Source organism: Microtus oregoni, unplaced genomic scaffold (genome assembly GCF_018167655.1).
Source record: "Microtus oregoni isolate MIOR12 unplaced genomic scaffold, Mior012 000019F_ref0000042, whole genome shotgun sequence".
Classification (NCBI taxonomy): domain Eukaryota; kingdom Metazoa; phylum Chordata; class Mammalia; order Rodentia; family Cricetidae; genus Microtus; species Microtus oregoni.
In genome coordinates this window covers 8,714,509-8,737,429 of record NW_024543078.1, presented here as the reverse complement: position 1 = coordinate 8,737,429, position 22,921 = coordinate 8,714,509, and the positions used below count along the sequence as shown (strand labels likewise).

Sequence of the window (22,921 nt, the reverse complement as noted above, 5' to 3'; positions counted from 1 at the left end):
GCAGGCTGTGGTCCAGTTAGTCTAACAATGACTTTCTATTAATAGATCATTCAAAAATCCAGTAGTCCACAAAACTGAATCCTCAGCTGGTCTTCACTATACATTGGAATCCTTCAGAAGGAGGCTCTAATGTCAATGAAGGAATGAACTTTCTAGCTGTAAGGGCAAGCAGACAAAGAGAGACTAAGGTTCCTTCTTCTACTTACTTTATATAGAATGACACAAGAAATGTTGTCCCCATGTTCATCTTCATTCTTCAATAAAAATTAAAGATACCGATCTTTAGTTTTAATTAGCTGCTCTTCCCACCTCAAAAGAGTCACAGTAAAGGTGGGCCTTTCCAATTCCAATTACTAAATTAATAAAAATCCTTCACGGTTGTACCCATCTGCTTGGGTTCTAGTTAATTCCAGATGTAGTCAAGTTGACAACCAAGAATACCTATCACACAGGGAGCTGTCCAGAGACATTTTTACCTGTCTTAGGTGGCTTCCAAGCTTGTATTTCCCTTAGAGCTTGACCACTCTCTTTATCATTGATCTGTAGAGGAACCAAGATAGCTCAGTGTTTAGAAACAGGGACGATCACCCTCACATATGTAATATAGTATTAGTTATGGTATGAATTTGAACACAGGTGAAATTTTATGTTATCATCTACAAAATGACAGTAATGGTAGCCTTTCCATCAAATAGTTATTTTGAAAATAAGATGAATAAATTTAGCTAAATTGTCAATTCATTTTCCTACCTAGCATGTAAAGCAGAGGAAGAATTAGCTTTTGTTGTTCCTAAAACCTAGAACTTTTACTTTATTTTTTTCATAATATCAACAATCCATTAATCTTGGGCTTAGAAAACCCTGGGTTTTTCTTCTGTTGAGGGAGTTGTGTGAGCTCACTTTTTTTTCTGAAATTGTCACCATACTACAGAAACACTAAATGAACCTAACAGTCATTCACTAAGTGTGAGCTGCCTTCTCTTCTTCTTCCAGTTTACTTTTTCTTTTCATTTCTTTAATATCTGAAGATGAAACAGATTTTATCTGTTTTCCCCACTTTCCTGGCATTATTACGCATGGGGAGATAAAAATTGTGTCTCCAGTGTTTTGGTGGAAGGAAAAACATCTAATCCATAGACTACAGTGGAGGACACATGAACCCTCTCACTGCATCATGAAATGCACAAAGCTAATTCCCTTTTCAATGTGATGTACTTATAGCTCTTAAAGTGTGAGTGTGTGTATGTGTGTGAGTGAGTGTGTGAGTGTGCACATGCATGTGTGTGTGCGTGTGTGCATGTATGTGTGTGAGTGAGTGTGTGAGTGTGCACATGCATGTGTGTGTGTGTGCATGTATGTGTGTATGTGTGTGAGTGAGTATGTGAGTGTGCACATGCATGTGTGTGTGCGTGTGTGCATGTATGTGTGTATGTGTGTGAGTGAGTATGTGAGTGTGCACATGCATGTGTGTGTGCGTGTGTGCATGTATGTGTGTATGTGTGTGAGTGAGTGTGTGAGTGTGCACAAGCATGTGTGTGTGCGTGTGTGCATGTATGTGTGTATGTGTGTGAGTGTGCACATGCATGTGTGTGCGTGTGTGCGTGTGTGCATGTATGTGTGTATGTGTGTGAGTGTGTGAGTGTGCACATGCATGTGTGTGTGTGTGTGTGTGTGAATGTATGTGTGTATGTGTGTGCATCACTAAAGTAGCGAACTTTCTCTAATACCCATAACTGGACTTAACTATTTTAAAATTAGAATAATTTTCAAAAGCTGATAATATTATAATGTGCAAGCACATTATATAATCTTTGTTTATGCTTTTGCGCTCAGTCTCTGTTCAAAGAGAAATATGTGGATAATAAACTCTAATTATTGCAAATTATGAGACTCGTCCACAGATGTGAATTTATCAGATGGATCAATATGAAACTGATCTACTCAATATGTGTTTCTCAAGAGCATTCAGGGTTTTCAGCATTGGATTTAGACCATGTCTAAAAAATTATTTGAATTTAATTCTTTAGCGGAGCATCATGCATCATCTGTTGCAGAGGAGTGGAGACCCTGAATTATTTTCCTTTCTCATGGTACCATTATCTCTACTCCATATTCTAAAAACCTACCACACAGGCTGTGTCCCCAACGCATACACACACACACACACACACACACACACACACACACACACACATATATATGCATGCATACACGTGTTCATATATTTATATAGTAAAATAAGCTTTACTGAGTAAAAATTTGCATATAATACTTGTTCTGCTCTGGAAACTTGGTTAGTCTGTTGTTTTAAATGTTGTCTTTCTTTTGTGTTTATAGTAATGAGTGTATATTATAATTTGATTTTGTTAAGATTGATAGTGAGAACACTTTTCTGTTCTCAGCTTTGTTTGAGTATCAACTCTGTGGAAATATGAAGAAGTGTTTTATCCATTTTAACATGTCTTGTCATCACACTAATTTTGTTTCTACATATATTTCAGGGAGAAGTTCATTGCCTGCCATAGTTGTTCAGATGTTTTCCCCAAGTTTTTATTGTTCCTTTTCCTAACATGGGATTTTCAAAGTCAAAATGCAGTTTTTGTGAAGTCAAGTATTTTTTTTTAATGTTTCCTAATATTATTGCTCCTCTTGTTACTGGGGAAGACTTTGCTTAGCCGTGTGCACAGGGGCTCACTGCTATATCTTCTTACAGATGTTTGAGAGGACTAGAAAAATCATCGGCAGAGATTTAAACATCTTATCATGAGCGAATCATTCAGATTAATTTTCTAGTTGTTTTAGAGCAATGTGAGAGCTGGCTGAGAACACAGAAGACAATTTATCCTGACTAGTACTTCCCCTCCCTTTATGCTGTATAAGTCTTGTGTCATGGAATCAAATCTTATGTCATTCTGAGTAGGGTTCTGTGATGAGGCTTTGTCTCTGAAGGTATTTAAGTACTTTGAATATGAAGCACAAAAAGGAAATTGAGAAATCTGATTTTGATTCAGATTTCCAATTTTCAACACTTCTGATTTTACCTACGACTGAGCAATTTTCATCAAATTATGTAAATTCTTAGTTTTAGCTTCAAAATAAGGGTATAAAACTTTTGTGGGATGCTCAGAAGAGACTCAAAAAGATAACAACAATTCACTTTTTTTCTTGTCTGAAACTTCCTATGCTTCATCTCCCCAACTGTGCCTGTTCTCCTGGAGGAAAACACATTACATTCTGCATGCCTCTGTCCTCCCAGCTCAGTGTTTCTTTCTGCGTTCCACCATGGCTGTATGAATGATAGTTCGTTTTCTCTGTTGGATTGTTTAATGAAGTCAAGCCAATACTCATCTATTCCAATTTACTTAGCCACAGCAGTGTGGGATGTTGTGGAGTTCAGAGTGGGGCAGGGGATGTCAAAGAGGATGGTAGTGTTATGATTAGAACCTTCCCATAACATTTTTAGAAAGAACAAGTTTACCCTTGACATGGAAAAAGAAGTCATTATCCAGATAAAGGAATTGCAGAAGGTGCTTTTGGAGTAGACAGAGTAGTGCCACAGTTTATGGTCCCAGCGCATCAGAGACATCAAGAGTGGCCATTTTGAAAAACAAAACAAAACAAAACAAAAAATCTATACGATTGAGTACTGAGTTACATTTGGCACAGGCTGGGACCTGGAGCTGAAACTGGAAGCTGGAATTGATCAGGTGCTGTGTTTTGCTTGTTTTGTTGTTGCTGCTGTTGTTTATTTAGGTTTGGTTTGGTTTGGTGGGTTTGTTGTTTGCTGTTTTTGTTTTGGACTCTGAGTAGCAGCTGTAACTTCAGTACTTCCTAAACTTTTCATGGACTTGAGTGAAGGTTAATATGGATTGGATAGAATTAGCCTTCTATGCTTATTATTTCTTACTGTATTTATACTCAAGTGATTTTAGCACAGGGCAGTAGAAAACTGAGTGTGCGCCAACTCTCTTTAAATCCGCGCAGAGAAATCCTCAGTTCTTTACAAGCTGGAAGTCACATTTCCGCATTAATTGCCAGCTGCCACTGGCAAGAGCAGCATATTCCCGAATAGGCCCCTCTCTGCCAGCTCTAGAGATTAGAACTACAATTGGCTGTCAAGATGCATCCTTCCTGCATCTTTTCCTCTCCGCCCCACTGTTTCCATAATGGGGCAGCTGGAACAATGCTTACGAGCATGTGACTTCTGGAACTACCGTAAGATCTGTGAGGGGCTACCAGCGAAACGCCCATTCATTCACTTATAACCTCAGAAAAGTTAGAACCCTTTTTTACAAGCTCCTCTTCAGTTAGTTCAGACCCATCCCATTTCCAAGCACTTACAGGGATCCCAAGTGTCTGCCTGCCACTATGAATGGAGCAACCTCTTGTTTAAAAGTCTCAAACCAGACCACTTTGTACTGCTCACTTTCCCATTGCCTGCGCAATTCTTACACAAATGCTGCTGCTTCCAAGGCTGTCCTGGAACTATCTTCAAACTGCATTCCTATAACATCAAACACTGGAAACAGGGTCTCACTTTCTTGTAGTTTCCGTTCCCCATCTTAGCTCTCCTTGGGACTTGTTTCCTTGCCGTGCAATGTCTTCATAGGTCTTCTTCACTTGGCTAATTATGACAAACTTTTGAAACTGACCTTGTAGAGCTAGAGCTTTTTGTTGTTGTTTTTTAAAGAGTCCCTTTTATAGCCAGATCACGCCCAATTTTCCTGGCAGGATTATAGTAGTACTCCTACTATGTCCAACTTGTGATAGCTTTAATAATGTAAAATCTGTCCATTTAATGCACAATGCAATGTTTTCACTAGCTTCCTTGGTACGGGCAACCAAGGATGAATTAAGAGTCACTGAGCTGGATGTATATTTGGGCAGCTAAGAGGAAGAATGTGGGATGATAAGGTTTATGAATATAAATGATCATGGTAAATGACTGTACTAAGTAGCACCTGAATTGATAAATAGAAAGATGGATGGAGGAATAATAAAAGACATAAAAGCAATCATTACAAGGTATTTCCCCATATACAGAAATAAATGAAATGCATAATTAATGAATTTCTTGTCAGTTCCTTGGATTAGACTAAGATCATCACGTACTCAGCCCTGATCAAGTGGATTAAAGGGAGTGCAGCCGCAGGAGAAGGAGGTACATGGCCTCTCCTGGGCACAGTCTGAGGCCTGCAATCCCCCTTCAGGGAACTGGTGGCACATGAGATTAGCAAACAGAAACTGAGTTCTTTTTGCCTTCGTAGAAGCAATTGAGATAATTAATTGAGTTACAAAAAGCCGATTTTGCTAAAACTAAAACAAAATTACAGTGGTAATTTCCAAATAATTGTCTCATAGGCAAAAATTAATACTTTTTAAAAAATTCTATAGAGACAAAATTATGTATATCAGAATTTTACCTTTCTTTTTTCTTTCAGTATTTTCTTTTTCACATTTAAGCCCAAGGACCAATCTTTCATGCAGCTAAATATTTAATACTCTCTTATTAAGAAGGAAATTTCATAAGGGATTAAGTTAATTATCTTCCTGTGTTTCTACAACTGGAAAAAATCTGCTATTGAAGACTTTTACTAGAAGCTTTCTGAGGGATTGTGAGCATAGCATTTCCTAGCATAATAGAAGTCCTGGGATTGACACCAAGTTTGGGTAAAGAATCTGTATCTTTCTTGTTTTCTGTGACAGTTTCACGAACTCCTTCAAGTGAAGTCTTGCTTGTATTCAAGTATCTTCAGTTGGCCCAGGAGGGACAGAGTGAAGGTCACATGCCCTAGCACTGGCTTGGGATTCAGAGAAGCAGCATCGGCATCCTACTAGCATAAAACCAATTCAAGTTTACTGCCTTTGCACAGGTGTGTGTTAGCTGGGGCAAGGCTTCCAGATGAGGTGCATGGGTACCAGCTGCCACATACTAGTGGGATCCTGGGTCTGTGAACTGTCAGGACTTATCAAGGCTTTCTTTTCTCCTTTCCTAAGTGCTAACAACAATATGTGTCACATTTGGGGATGGCCGAAGTAGTCAGCCCCTCGACGCAGCCCACGTTTTGGCATATATGCACTATTTTACAAATCCCTTGGGTGATTTATTTCATGTTAGAGAAGAAAAGCCAAAGCCTTGAAAAATAAGGACCTTTTCTGAATTCTTAAGGGAAGTAGATGGGAGGGGGTAGGGGCATGTCAAGACTTTTATACTAGGTTCCGTTGTTCTTTCCATAGCTCTAATAATGAACATTTAATTAAGTCTAAGCCATTAAGTGTGAGTCAATGTTTCAACCAAGGTTGTGGTTGTTCTTTGTAGATTTCTGCTTAGGCTCCAATTATATTTTATCTTTTGTTGCAGCTTTAGTCATTAACCCAATTAGCTCAAGTAAGACTCACTTAAGCTATAAAAATAAAATTTGTATTATCGGACCTCAGAAAATATTCAAACACCTCTTCAGTCCAGTACTACACTTGGAAAGGTACTTTTTGTAGGGTAGAAGGAGACTCTTTCTCTTTGTGTGCCACAGTGAAAGTCATAAAACCCCAAGCAGAACTTGACAGCAGTCTTTTTTACAGCAGCTGCCCCACCCACCCAGGAGCTGCCCTCCTACCACAGCACAGAAGCTTAGGGGACAGAATCTGCTTGGTTTGCATATTTACTGCCCACAGGAAATTATTGGTTTATGTATTTAGAATCGACCTGAAGTGGTTGGAGTGATGCTTTCCATTGTCTCAGTAGGTTTTCCCATTTCTGTGAAGTTCTGTAAACACCGTCACAACCAAGGCATTAGTGCATCTGCTGTGTGATTTTCTTAATCCTGAGAGTTTCACAACTAAGCTTAATCAACACATAAAGTTTCCATATGAGTTCGTATTTACCTTTAACTGAATATAACAAATAATATCCAATAAACACATATCTGTGAATCACTCTGAATGTTTTTTTTATTTAAATTGGCCCAGCTTATCACTTTTCAGTGGATGTATTTATTGGCAAGTGAGTTTAAAAACAAATTTAAGGCTGATAATATGATGCCCCAACACTAGACAAAGTAGACTGATAAGAAAGATATCAACTCACTTATAAGAGATTATCCATGTTATCGTTATTATTTTTATCATATACTAAGAACCATGTATTCTGATCACTTTTAGAATACTGATTCTAATCTACAGTAAGATATTCTAAGTCACATTTTAATGTTAAAGGGATGTATTTGGACAGTCATTATTGGAATATTGATTCTTCCAATCCCTTAGCTTGGGATGTCTTTCCATCTTCTGGTCTTTTATTCAATTTCTTCATTGGGTGACTTAACATTTATGTGGTAGAGGTCTTTCATTCCATCAGTGAGGTTTACTTCCACTTTATTTATTCAATACCTATTGTGGACTGGAGAGATGGCTCACAGGCTAGAGATGGGTCAGTGGTTCAGAGCACTGCCTGTTCTTTCAAAGGTCCTGAGTTCAATTTCCAGCAACCACATTGTTGCCCACAGCCATCTGTAATGAGATCTGGTGCCCTCTTGAGGAAGAGACCTGGTCAGTCATCCTCATCAACTTAGACCATGAAACCCAATATGGACAAGTTCAACAGAATCACCATATATAGGCTGTCTATTGCCAGAGCATAAATTTCATTTTTTTTTCATTTTATTGTGACTGGGATTGTTTCCCTGATTTCTTCTTCAGTCTGCCATTGTATGTAGGAAGCCTACTGATTTTTAGAGGTTAACTTTGCATCTTGTTACCTTGTAGAAATATAACTATGTAAGTTTTTTTTAATGGGACAAGCAGTGATTTAATTAGTACAGTTTCTATGTGCTTATTTCAGGTTTAAGCTAGCTGGGTGGCTGGGAACCTACGAACAGGCCTTCCTCCAACATCAGGGTACTTGTAGCCTCATAAAAAGAATTAAGCAAGGTTCCTTCTGTCTCTATTTAGTGGGATAATTTGAGGAACGTTGGCATTAATTCTTTTTTTTTATTTTTTTAATTTTTTTATTGAAAAAAAAATTTCCGCCTCCTCCCAGCCTGCACTCCTCTCCCCCTCCTCCACTCCTCCCCCCCCTCCCCCCCCTCCTCTCCCCCTCCCCCACTCCTCTCCCCCTCCCCCCACTCCTCTCCCCCTCCCTCTTCAGTCTGAAGAGCAATCAGGGTTCCCTGGCCGGAGAGATGGCTCAGTGGATAAGAGCATTACCTGCTCTTTCAAAGGTCCTGAGTTCAATTCCCGGAAACCACATGGTGGCTTACAACCATCTGTAACAAGGTCTGGTGCCCATTTCTGGCCTGCAGACATACACACAGACAGAACACTGTATACATAATATTTTTAGCCGGTTCTGGTGGCGCAGGCCGGTAGGATTTGCTGAAGGAGGCAGAGGCAGGTGGATCTGGAGTTCAAGGCCAGCCTGGACTACTATGTAAGTTTTTAATGGAGTCTTTGGGGTTTCTTATATAAATAAGGTGATTCACATATCACCTGAAAACAGGGATGCCTTTATTGATTTCCTAACCTTTTTTAAATTAAAATAATTAATTAATTATTAATTAATTTCCTAACCTTTTTATGTCCTTCTCTTGTCCTATTACTCTATGCCCTCAGATACAGTGTTGAATAGAGAGAGTAGATACCATCGCCTTGTTCTTGCTCTTGATAGGGATCTGAGTTTGTCTCCATTTAGCATGGTATTGGAGATAAGCATGCCATATGTGCCTTTATTAGCTTGAGGAATGGTTTTCCTGCCCCTGATGAGATGATCCTGTGGTACCTGTTTTTGAGTCTGTGCTATGCCAAGGATAGCATACTGATCTACATTCATTGAACCTTCCCTGTGCTTCTGGGGTCAAACCAGCTCGGGTGTGGTAACGGTCTTTCTGAAAATAGCTTGATTCAGTTTTCTAGTATGATTTATTTATTTATTTATTTATTTATTTATTATTATGTATACAATAGTCTATCTGTATGTATGTCTGCAGGCCAGAAGAGGGCACCAGACCTCATTACAGATGGTTGTGAGCCACCATGTGGTTGCTGGGAATTGAACTCAGAACCTTTGGAAGAGTAGGCAATGCTCTTAACCACGGAGCCATCTCTCCAGCCCCTCTAGTATGATTTTGAGAACATTTGTCTCTCTGTTTATCAGGGAGATCCATCTGAAATTTTCATTTTATTTTCTTTGTCTTAATCCAGATAAGACTTCATAAAAAGAGTTTGGGCACCTTGTCCTTTTCTACTTTGTAGATTAATCTGAGTAGTTTAAGTGTCAATTTTTCCTTGACGTTATGATGAAATTCTGTGATGTCTATCTGGTCCTGGCTTCATTTTGACTGGGAAACTTAACTTTTTGCTTGTTACGGATATATTTGTATCATATTGACACTATTTTGATTTGTTATGTCCATCTCATAACTTGTACGTTCCTCTTAAGTTTTCCAATTTTATGGGATACAGATTTTTCTAAAGATGTATTTATGATTTTCTGAATTTTGTTGATACCTGTTATAATATTTGCCTTTTTACTTCTAATTTTATTATTTTATGTCTTCTCTCTTACGGATAACTTGCTTCTGCCTTTTTCAGTATTGCCTATTGCTTGTCTTTTCAAAGAACCAACTCTTCATTATACTGGTTCACTGTATTTTTGTTTGTTTTTATTCATTAATTTGAGCCCCAATTTTCATCATTTCTTCCCATGTATTATTTATGGTTTGGTTTTCTCTTTGCTTTAAAAGCCTGCAAGTGCATCTGCGTTATTAACCTAAGAACTCTCAAATTTTTAATAGATTCCAAGAGACTGACATTCATTTTTTTAGATATTTATGTGAGGGATCAGTGAACAGACAATGCTAGCTATTTTGCTCACCACTGTAAAACACCTAAAGAAATAAGCTTGAAGAGAGGAAAGGTTTATCTGACTCCCAGTTTGACAATGGACTCCAGTATGGTGGGGCAAGTGTAGCATCAAGAGAGTCAGGTTGCTGCTAACGCTCTGTCTGTAAGCAGGAGGCAGAGGAACTAATGTTCACTCCTCACACCCTAATTTATCTTTTCCATGCGATCTGGAACCCCAGCCCATGGAATTGCACTGCCAGCATTAATATCTTTTCAGGAAATACATCCCCCGACACACACACAAACACCTCCAGAGGTGTGTTTCCTAAGTGATTCTGATTCCTATCAATACTGTCACTCATATTGTCTTCATAGTGTGGCGACCATACCTTCAAGCAGCTGTGATAGACAACATCCAATATCTAGCATTACTTATGCTCATACTCTAAATGACAGGAGGAGAAGAATATGATATTGAGTATTCCTCATGGGAAATGAAGTCATAGGTCTCTTCAAACAACTGGCATTTGAGAAAATGACTTAACACTCTGAGAACTGAGAAGTGAGGAATTTGCAATATGAGCTTTACAATCTTAATTTTCTAAAACTGAAATCTAGTTATTTCTTTTACCTACTATCAATAATTGACACCATTTTGTTGTTTTCTTTTGTTTAGTTTTCACAGATAGCCCTATGAGGCAAAAAAAAAAACCACTATAGCAGTCCTCCAAGCTCTAGATGCCCTTATATTTAACTATTTCATACTATTGAATTTCATTCACCAATTAGTGTTTAATGCATGTAAAATCAGAGGTTCTTGAGAAATTTATGTTATATACAACTACACAAAAGGTGGAATTGTCATGACAGAAAAACCTGTACTACCCACCTCTGCATCCTCAAACTCTAGGGCTCCCATCCCACAGTATAGCTTCTGTAAGCAAATCAACCACATTTTGCTTCTATTGGTTTCACTTTGAGATAGCCATGAAGGAATTCAAACCAAAGTGAACTCTGTGGTTTGTTATTGTTGTGAGTTTTTTTTCTCTACTAACAACCATAAAATGAATTTTCAAGGAAAATGTATAACAAGAAGAGTAGGAATCTGACTCACTGGTGTGTGGACAGGGGCATTGGTATATGTTGTTGCTCTCAGAAAATTAATTTGCTAAGTAGGAATTTTGAAAGAGTGTTTAGGAAATGCATCCAGAAGAGCTGCTGCTCTGTGCAGGACTCAAACAATAAACTAAACCCATTCTCCTGATGGCAGAAAAATATGAACAAATAGAGATGATATTGACATTCAGCAAATGATTCTCATATAAGAAATAAAGTACCTTTTAAAAATAACCCAGTTGTGTAAATGCACCACATTGTCCTTATCCGTTCTTTAAAAGAGAAAAAAATAACGACAGCTTGAATTCTTCAGGAAAATGGATGGAGATAGAAAACATCATTTTGAGTGAGGTAACCCAGACCCAGAAAAACAATTATCACATATATTCACTCATAAGTGGATTTTAAACCTAAAGCAAAGAAAACCAGCCTACAAATCACAATCCCAAAGAACTTAGACAACAATGAGGACCCTAAGAGAGACTTACATAGATCTAATCTACATGGGTAGTAGAAAGACAAGATCTCCTGAGTAAACTGGGAGCATGGGGATCTTGGAGGAGAGTTGAAGTTGAGGGGAGAGGCAGGGAGGGAAGCAGAGAAAATGTAGAGCTGAATAAAAATCAATACAAAATAAAAAAGAGGTAAGAGGATGCTTTGTCTAATTTTTGATTAAAGAAAAAAACTTTTGAAAAATAACCCAATTGACTTAGTCCTGAAATCAATAAAACATTGTAGGTTGTATCTCCTATGCTACTATGCTAGTCATTAATGTTCACAAGTCATCAATCCTTGTAACCATTACCCTGGACAGAGCCATTGTCTAATAACTACCAGAGAAAGGAGATCTGCTTTTTCAGGACATTTATGTATAAGTACATATTGACTGCTCGTCAGTCTTGTGATTCAGTAGCAAAGAAGGTTTAACTGAGTTGTGAGGTGAGAGACATGTTATGTAGCCCAGCATGTGACTTGGTTTCATGTTTGCTCACCTGCTCTCCATTAATGAAATGTTTACTAAACATGCCCTGGGTACACAGCAGTATTCTGAAAATTATTGACTCAGTGATCAAAAAACAAATGCAAGACCCAGTTGTCAATAATACTCCTTTAGAGACAGAGTCAGGAAAAAAAATCTACCAAATCTAGAAACGGATAAATGACGATTGCAGACAATGGGGCAACATTAAACCAGTCTGTATTGTGGTAGCCATGGAAATTGTTCAAATGGTGGAGCACTTTCATATTTGTTGGTGAATAATCATCAATTTACTTATTTCCACTCATCCCCTGGAACACTTTATATCTTCTTGGCTTTTGGTTGTCACTTGCCAATATATGGCAATCTCTTTCATCCCATTGGCTTGGTTGCAGTGCCTTGATAACTTGGAAGTGTCTATTTGGAGCAGCTAGGTGACATTCACTTGTCCTCTATCCCGAGCCTGGATGGAGTGCTGCTTACTCCTACATGGAATTTTTTTTTAATTTATTTATTTATTAAGGATTTCTGCCTCCTCCCCGCCACCGCTTCCCATTTCCCCCCTCCCCTGATCAAGTCCCCCTCCCTCATCTGCTCGAAGAGCAATCAGGGTTCCCTGACCTGTGGGAAGTCCAAGGACCGCCCACCTCTATCCAGGTCTAGTAAGGTGAGCATCCAAACTGCCTAGGCTCCCCCAAAGCCAGTACGTGCAGTAGGATCAAAAACCACTGCCATGGTTCTTGAGTTCTCAGTATTCTTCATTGTCCGCTATGTTCAGCTAGTCCGGTTTTATCCCAGGCTTTTTCAGACCCAGGCCAGCTGGCCTTAGTGGGTTCCCGATAGTACATCCCCATTGTCTCAGTGTGTGGGTGCACCCCTCGCAGTCCTGAGTTCCTTGCTCGTGCTCTCTCTCCTTCTGCTCCTGTTTTGGACCTTGAGATTTCTGTCCGGTGCTCCAATGTGGGTCTCTGTCGTTGTCTCCTTTCATCGCCTGATGAAGGTTAATATTCAGGAGGATGCCTTTGTTTGTCTTTGTTTGTTTGTCTTTGGATTCACCTTCTTATTTAGCTTCTCTAGGAACATGAATTATAAGCTCAATGTCGAGTAGGTAGTATTATCAGAAGGCTGCCATGTAAATATTTCTTATATATTACATGAAAGTACTGAAATTTTCCCATTAAACTTCCCCTCTGCCTTTGGGTACACATATAAGCTATGATGTTATTTGGCAATAGTTTAGAGTTTGATTCGCAATGATAGTAAGACCCACTGCTTGTGCTGTCTGTCATGTGGCTCCCTTGGTCCAATGCCATGAGAGACTGCAAATAGGAGTTGCCAGCATCATGCTAATCTTTCTCAGGCTCAAAATGTGAGCTCTAAACTCTCCAAATTGAATTGGGCTCTTTGTCTTTCTCCTGGATGAATCTATGGGATTCAGCAAGTGTGTGGCAAGCCAGCTTCTGAGTGAGCGTTCACCAGGATGCTAATTAGAAACTGTCTTGACTGTTAAAAAGCCCTGTCTGTTAGAAAACCCTTAGACCTTTCATGCACCCAGGACAATGTTATATATATTTTTAGATCATGTCTGCTCTTTAGCAAATCATTTTATATTTTTAATATTATAATAGTATGAAAAATAGTAAGAAAAATATAAAACATTGCCTTGAAGAATATTATAAGAATACTAAGATTATATTTGTAGAGGATATCTATGAGGATTACCTTTTTAAAAGTATCTTTAAATTTCTAAGTGTGTGTGTGTGTGTGTGTGTGTGCTTGTGTTCGTGTGTGTAGGTTTGAGTAGAGACCCCCAAGTCCAGAAGATGCTGTGAGATCTACTGTCAGTGGCATTTTAGTTGCTTGTATGCCACTTAATGTGAGTGTTAAAAACCAAGTTGAGGTGTCTACAAGAGCAGTGTTTGCTCTTAACCACTGAACCATCTCTCCAGCTCCAGAGCTACTTTTTTTCATCTGTGAATGAAGGAGATACAGAAACCAACCAGTCATGGATGAATGCAAGGTGTTTCGCATGATTTGACACAGGACAGATTCACATGCCCTTTTTGATGTACCCTCAGGTACATAAATGTTTGCCTCATTCAATGAACTATAAGGTGGGCTAAAAGATTAAGAATGCACCTAAGTTCAAACATTCTTTTCTTTCTAGCATAGCAAAGCACTGCAATTACACTAGTAAAGACTCAGTTCTGGTGCTCCAATTGATCACGAGCCTAATTATATTGTCTCAATATGTAAATGATAAACTGATAGCTCCGTGGATGAGTGCAGAACTATTGAGGAAGTGCTTAAACGTTGTTACATAAATATGAGCCTTTGCATCACAGCGCTTGAGACTCTGCTCAGAAAATGGTCCCCAGGTAGAAGACAGGTGCACTTCGAGGGTGTTCCATGTTTCTAGTATCAATAGCTGGTCACACACAGCTGATTCACAGCTCTTTGTGGGAGAACGACTATTCTAGTACTGCTTACTCTGCAAAAGAATAAGATCTGAACAGTTTTTCAGTAACATAAATGAACAATGTATACTTTGAGTATAAGGTTTTTAATTTAAGGAAACTGTTTTATTCCTGTTAAATTATAAGAGCCAATTAAAGGCTTTGTTTGAATACAATGGTTTCTAAGTCTCTGGTGAACCCACGCTTAATTAGGTATTAGTTTCTGTTTTGCTTTCTTCCATGAGAATAATAGTCTCATTCTGTTACCTTTTGTTCAAGAAATAGTGAATATTTAAGCTTTTTAAACTTAAACATAAATACTGCACTACAGAGAGGAAAAATATACGTTATCTTTATTTTGTAGAGGGAAGAAGAGAGAGAGAAAAAAAGAAAGAAAGAGCGAAGGAGAGAGCGAGAGAGTAGACCTTTATTGTAGTAATGCCCAGCACCTACATATGAGTACTTATCTACCAACAGTTCTTCAGCAGTACATACCCACCAGCACATGCTCATCAGGACCTACGCACTCACAAGATAGTATCTGCAAATACTTATCCACTATTTCCTGTTCACCAGCATCTATTCTTCAGTGTGCAACACCTCTGCCATGTCATCTGTAACTATCTACTATTACTTATGCATGAGCACCTGTCCACCAACGCCTATCTATTCATGCCTGTCTAGCTGGAACTATGCCGGAGTATTTATCTACGCATATCTGTTCACCAGTATTAATTGTTGAAACAAGGGCGGCGGGCTGCGTCCCCAGCACCCGGCCGCCCCCACTGCTAGCTTTACCCGAAATAATTACACGGAAACTGTATTCTTTTAAATACCGCTTGGCCCATTATATCTAGCCTTTTCTTGGCTAACTCTCGCACCTGGACTAGCCCATTTTTAATAATGTATGTAGCCCACGAGCTGGCTTACCAGGAATGATCTTAACCTGCATCTGCCTGGAGTGGGAGAACCATGGCGACTCCCTACTCAGCTTCTTTCTGCCAGCATTCTGTTCTGTTTACTCAACCCACCTAAGGGTGGGCCTATCAAATGGGCCTAGCAGTTTCTTTATTGCTTAATCAATGAAATCAACAGATTGATATATGACACTCCCACATCAATTAATCCATCAGCACCTATTATCATCATCTGCCTACTGATTACGTATATCCTTCAACATCTACTTGTCCATACCTATTTACCACTCTCCATGTGTCTACCCAACAGATCTATTGACTTCTACTCACACACCAGGACATATCCTACCTCTTAACTAAATATTTTAGCACAATCACAATAGTTGGTCAGAGGGCTGAGGTTGAGTGATTCTTTTATTTAAGAAATCACATCCCAAAGTAATTATGATGACTCTATACTGTAATACCAACATTTAGGAAGCAGAGACAAGAAGGTTGTCATAGATTTGAGGCTCTCCTGGACTACATAATGAGTTTTGAGGCAGTCTGAATATAGACTGAGATCTTCTCTGTTAGAATAAAATAGGTAATTTATTATATCCTCATAATTAGAATTGAGCTTTTATATCTCATAAGAAATAAATCACTATAAAGCAGACTTTGTTCCTGAGGTCTGGGAGTTCATAAGTTTCAGGACCTTAAAGATATTTTACTCAAGTAAAGTAGCTGATCACATGCTAGTCACTTTTGCATGAGAAAAAGAGATTAAACTTACAAAAATGTGAAGTCAAAAATTGGACATGTAAACATACTTCTTGAAGGAGAGTCTTCTAGGATTTTATAAACTGATCTGTTAAATTTCCTTTAATAGCTCTTAAACCCAGTGCAATGCTGAGGTATCTCTGTGTGATTTGAGAACTCATTTTGGTTTCATACATGTAGTGGCTAAATCTCTCAGACATGTTCCTAAGTTATTAATGTTGAAAAGTGCAGACAGTGCATCGAATAATCCAATCACCTCAGTTAAGAGTGACAATAAAATGTCCTTCTGTTAGAGCAGGGTTAAACAGAAGAATGGCATTTGTGATTTTGTCCGCTGTATAACTGTCGGGTAAATGTGACTTAGAGATACAGGTAATGAAGCAATGCAATGTGGTGCTGTGTGTCCATAGAATGATCAACAAATGCTAGTTTAAGACTAATGAGCAAGGGATGTGTTCTTATATGCTAATGGATGAAGATAATTTGCATGAAACACAATAGTGTGTTTTCATCAATCCATTCGGTTTCTAGTTAGCAATTAATAGTATCTCTTGGGGCTGGAGCAATAGTTCAGCAACTAAAAGCTCTTGTTCCTTTTCCAAAGGCACAGACTCAGTGTCTGAATCTGGTCCCGTCTAGATTTGTTGGCTCAAAGCTGCCTGCAGTTTCAGTTCCAGGGTATCTGCTACCCTCTTCTGGTTTCTCTGGGCATCTACTCACTCATGCTGAACAAACCCAAGCTGGCACATGCACATACACATAAATGAACAGCCAAAAATTTATTTAAAATGTCTTAAAACTATATCTCTCATGGGCTTATAATTCTCCCTCTGGGAAAAGAAAAGCATAATCATACAATATTCTCCCAGTCATCTATTCTTTCTTGAAACATTTTAAATTACGTAGCATATCAGTAAATTTTGAGCATGTACCATTGAATATATGCACTCTATTTAGTCAGGAATTCTAAGCGTGAAAAATCTCCAGTGATTATGAGTATAGCTGTATGTCCAGGATGTACATAATTCAAATTCTAAATCTGCTTGTATTCAAACTCTACAACAGTGTGATGTTAAGCAAGATATTCATTAATCTCTCAGCTTTCCTCATTTTTAAGAGAGAACTAAGATTATATTGTGTTCTTCTGTGAGTTAATTTATGTGATACTATCAAATATGAAGGACTAAGGTTCAGAGAAAAGTGGTGTTAGCTTATAAATCAGATTATAAAATTAATGCCATTAGCTTCATTTTAGAGAAACCACACACACACACAACAAAATACATACACACGTGCACAAACACACCCAAAACATATACACATATACAGACACACACACACAAAACACATGCACATTTACAGAGACACACACACAAAACACAAACACATACATGCATATGTACACACTCATGATTTTCAAACTCACAATATATATTCTAGATTTTATCTTTAGTTTAAGATTAAATACAGACTTAGATTTCATTTTCTTGGCTTCAAAAAAAAAACCAACAAAAAGATTTCCTGTGTAGAATTATAACATTTATTAAAAGTTTACCCTAGGATCTATGACTTGGTTACCTCTCAATGTTTTGTGTCTCTTTCATTAATGAGGATCTTGGAACCAGAAACTGGCTACCAGAATTACTGAAACAAATTTCACAGCGCAGACCAGACGAAAGGATGGAAGTGATACCCCCTTTATCAGTGGTGCCTCTTTCTGATTTGCCCCCCCCCAATCTGACCTTTATGTACTACACACGCTAGACATAACACCACACAGGTTACTCTAAACCTAACATGCCTAATGTATGTTTAGGACTTTAAAGTCTTCAATGTTAAAATTATATTCTCTGCAAAGAGAGTAAATCACAAAATACATAAATCATTTTGTATTGTGCACACTTCAGAGCAGCCTTTTAGAGAAGACAGAACCAAGACTACTGTTACCTGGAGGACAGAATAGAAGTAATCCTACCAACAAGATTTTCAGAAATGTAGATTTATGTATTAAGGTGTGATGGATTAATCCCTCTCAGACTTAGTCATGTGCAAATGCTTTATAGAACAGTTCCATGAACGTTCAGATAAGATGTGTCCATTTGTGCACAGCTGAACCTTAATAATCTCAGCAGGAAAAAAATCACAGCTTATGCATGGGACACCAAATTGCTGTTCTCCTTTATTGTGTAGTGATGTGAAGGTGAATTCTTAAAACAAAACTAACTGAAAAGAAGAAGAAGAAGAAGAAGAAGAAGAAGAAGAAGAAGAAGAAGAAGAAACAAAAAGGAAGAAGAAAAGAAGTACAACAATGAGAATTCTAGGGTAAAGGTCTTGTTCTCAGGGATACTGTCAGCTGGAAATTCAGCGTTCTTGGGGGATTGGAAGGGATGGTTTTAGAAAGTGAATTAAGAAATGATACCAACTTCAGCTCCCAAACTGTTGCTTCCTTCTCTTTCTTTATTTGAGCTCATACAGGAAAAAAAAGTGTCTTCACATTCTGTGTAATTCTTTTTTCTCACTTCTCCAGCTCCCCCCTTGCCCCAAACTCATCTTCACAATTACTTCTATTCTCTCTCTCTCTCTCTCTCTCTCTCTCTCTCTCTCTCTCTCTCACACACACACACACACACACACACACACACTCCAGTTAGTTTTGCCCTTATTTGCAAGTATTTAGAGCTGACCACATAGGATTAGAGCCTCATCCAGGAAATGAGATCTTTCTCCAACCATCAATTTTGCAGTTCCTAGAGAAGTGTGCCCTTGAGAAAATAGATGGTTTGGTTATGCTGCTGTCTAAGTGACTCTCTCAGGCACACTGAGATGTCTTCTCTCTATCAGTTGTTGCTAACACTCAACTCTGGTTTAGCTATTTAAATTTTATAAGGCATCTTTGATTGTGCATGATTTTTTTCTTCTGTTTTTCTTCTCTCTTCTTTGTTTCAGACTTGGAAAGAATTAATCGTGTCCTAAGTATTAGCAAATGACTGTATGACAATAAAAATTCCTCAGTTCAACACTGGGTTTTCTGAAATGGTGTCATATTTTAATTTATAGTGCATTATATTTTCTCAAGTAAACTTTATAAAGTTAACTTTATTAACTAGTGTATTCTCTGGATCAGCGCCCTAACTATCATGTCTTCTTGTGTGGTAGCTATTGTCGGAACTTTCTTGTATATAGTATAGACACAGTGTGTGAATTGACTTAACAACTGCTCTTTTAAAAACCAGGACAACATATCAGTATTCTCTTTGTGAGCTTCCCACTTATGAAGCTTGCTCATACTCAGAAAGATCTCAGGAATGGTTAAAAAAAGAAAAAGAAAAAAGAAAAGAAAAAAAGAAAGAAAACTTTAAGGTGGCTAATAGTAATAGTTTCTGAACCATATGCTCTATTTTATTGGAATTCATTTTCCTTGTCCAGAAATAAGCATACTAGAATATATTGACTCCTCCTTCACGATGTATAAATGGAGGTCAACAAAGTACCTTTCTCATTAAGTATCAGTAAGTTACTTTGTGTTGCTTTTATTTCTTCCATTATTTTACAGATACTTTTATTGTATATAGAAAAAAACTTGAACTTATAGGGATTAAATACATTGCTCAATGAACTAAAACTAATCATCAGATTCTTTTCCCCATCTCCACTGATCAAGCATTTGCCTTCCTCCATCTCAGATTGTTGTCCCTGTGTCGTGAGGATGACAAGGCTGGACAATGATCTACAAATGCTGGCATTTCCTCTCAGGTGGAGAAAAAGGGAGGTCTGCATAGAGTGGACATAATAACACCCATTCAGACGACTGGAGGGCATTGCATTCAAGTACAGTCCTGCAAACCTGCAAGTGGCGCATTTCTGTTTCCTACTGCTCTAAAAGTACATAACTGTGTGACAGATACAGATAAAGCACTACTACGTCTGTCCCTCCTACTCGTCTCTTGACTGATTGTGTTTTATGTAAACAGGTTTAGTTTTTAATTTTTGCATTGGAAGTCTTATGCTTCCAGTTCATGATTTGCCTCTTTTATAGCCAGGTTTCTGCCCATCAGAAGATTCGTCTTGATGATTCTCGTTTATAACAATAGGCTGTACCGAGACACCACCTACACCCTAAGGTAGAAAGTACCAGCCATTCATGGATAGAATACAAGCACCTGTAGTTTGGAAGGAGGCCAGCGATGTTGGTTGGGTACATGTGTAGCTATATTTCCACTGGCCTGTTTTTGCTCAGTTTTTATCTCAGTTTGGATTCTCCATGAGGGCATAACGAGAGGCGCTCCACCCCAATGCTTATTTTACCCTGTCTCTCTCAAGTGCTTTTCTGTATTTCAATGACCACGGAAGGAGTTAGAACTGCAAGATCTCATCAGAATCAAGAATATAAACACTCTCGGCCACTTCCGACGCCGCGCTCGGCGTGAGGTTCCGGGGCGCGCCGCTGGGCCGCGGCGGCATGGGCTTTGGGCGGGATGGAGGAGGCCGCGATCGGGGATGCCGAACTCAACTGGTCCCGCCTTAAGGCGTCGGCCAAGGCCCTGGAGTCGGAGCTGGAGGCGCGCGCGGAGGAGCGGCGCGGCTCGCGGGAGGCGCTGCTGCGGCTGCTGTTGCCTACACCCGGCTGACGTCGCTGCCGCGGGCGCTGGGCGGCGGCTTCCCGCACCTCCAGCTCCTGGACGTGAGCGGCAACGCGCTCAGGGCGCTGGGGCCCGAGTTGCTGACGTTGAGCGGCCTGCGCACGCTGCTGGCCAGGAACAACCGGCTCGGCGGCCCAGGCTCGCTGCCCAAGGGCCTGGCCCGCTCGCCGCTCTGCCGCAGCCTCCAGGTTCTCAACCTCAGCGGCAACTGCTTCCAGGAGGTGCCCCCCTCGCTGCTGGAGCTGCGGGCGCTGCAGACCCTCAGCCTGGGAGGCAACCAGCTGCAGAGCATCCCTGCCGAGATCGAGAACTTGCAGAGTTTAGAATGCTTATACCTTGGAGGAAACTTCATTAAAGAAATCCCACCAGAATTAGCAAATCTTCCTTCTCTGAATTACTTGGTGTTATGTGACAACAAAATCCAGAGTGTGCCTCCTCAGCTCTCACAGTTGCATTCCCTTCGTTCCCTGAGTCTTCACAATAACTTACTGACATATCTGCCTCGTGAGATCCTCAACCTTATTCATCTGGAAGAGTTGAGTTTGCGAGGAAATCCATTGGTTGTCCGTTTTGTTAGGGATTTAACATATGACCCTCCAACTCTTCTGGAATTAGCTGCAAGGACCATTAAGATCCGAAGTGTTTCTTACACTCCCTATGATCTTCCTGGGAATCTCCTTAGATACTTGGGTTCAGCCAGCAATTGCCCAAACCCAAAATGTGGCGGAGTCTATTTTGACTGCTGTGTCAGACAAATTAAGTTTGTGGACTTCTGTGGGAAGTACCGCCTCCCCCTGATGCACTATTTGTGTTCTCCAGAATGCTCTTCCCCCTGCAGCTCTGCCTCGCACAGCTCCACGTCCCAGAGTGAGTCTGACTCAGAAGATGAGGCCAGTGTTGCCGCGCACAGGATGCAGAAGGTCCTTCTTGGTTGACCAGCAGTGCGTGTTGACAATGCTAAAACACTAAGCAAAGATGATTCAAAAGGAAAATGAAGCTTGAAGTTGATTGGAAGCCTTAGTGTTTTCATCTTGACTGTCCATGTAAGAGTTGCAGTGATCTATCTGTTTAGAAAGAGTCCAGTTCCGTGCTTAGGTCCTTTGAGTGTAATTTATTCTGCATGGCAGTTCAGAATTCATCAGCTGGTTGGTCACAATTTTTACTAAGTCTTTGATCAAACACTAGAAGAATGGTACACTCTGAGGAGCAGTCACAATCAGCCTGGAGTGGTGTTACCTGGGGCCATTGGGTTGACTAAGATGTCAGTCATCACAATTGTGCTTCCAGAGTTGTCCTGATCTGTGCTGAACACTAGGCTGTAAATAGGATGAGCGTCATCCCTTCTTGAGCCTTTCTGACCAACCAACTGGTACTGTGAGGACTATCCCTTTTAAATGGAATTTAAACTTCAGCTCTTGTTTTGTGTGATTGTTACTAACTATATGCAGTCTAGTTGTGATGTGTTACAGTGCCTTAATCATAGCGAGGAACCTTATTCTAGAAATGATTTCAGAGAAGCCTGCAACCTGAAACTCTGCAGAACACTTGGAAATGTGCTTTAACAGGCTAGGTAAAGAACTATGTAGATAATACCCGAGCCATACAGGCCTGGAACTCTATGTAGAATGGGCTGGCCAGGAACTCAGAGATCCACCTGCCTCCACCTCCTGTTGCCGGCATTAAAGGTGCGTGCCACCACCTGCCTCCATGACCATCTTAACTTCATTTTGCTAATTGCAATGATCTCTTGTAAGCATGGCTTTTACACTTATGGGAGTGATCAATCTATTTGCCAAAAGATAGAATAATCTATAATAATATTTCCCAACAGGAAAATCTAGATGGCAAGTGATCTAAGAAAAACTGCTTTATAATCATGGACTAAATCAAGAAAAGTTGGCCATGGTTGTGCATACCTCCAAACCAGCACTAGGAGGTAGAGGCAGAAGATGAGTTCAGAGTTAGCCTGGGCGCCATTGTAAGGTTGAGGCCAGCCTGGGATAGATACATGAAAACTTGTCTCAAAGTGGGGGTGGGTTAGGGTGGGGGTGGATTTTAACCATCAAGGGGGCTGGCTCGTTTGTTGGGGTTTTCTGTCCTGCCCGGTATCCCCAGCTGTTTAGTCCCAGAGAAAAATCACACATAGATCTCTAAGTTATAAAGCTGATTGGCCCATTAGCTCTAGCCTCTCACTGGCTAACTCTCTCACCTTGA

The 22,921-nt window shown here is 39.6% G+C and overlaps 1 pseudogene; it reads left to right on the top strand.

Moving 5' to 3' along the window:
• The first annotated feature begins 20,542 nt into the window (after positions 1 to 20,542).
• LOC121459883 lies at positions 20,543 to 21,642 on the top strand (annotated as a pseudogene).
• Positions 21,643 to 22,921: the final 1,279 nt, after the last annotated feature.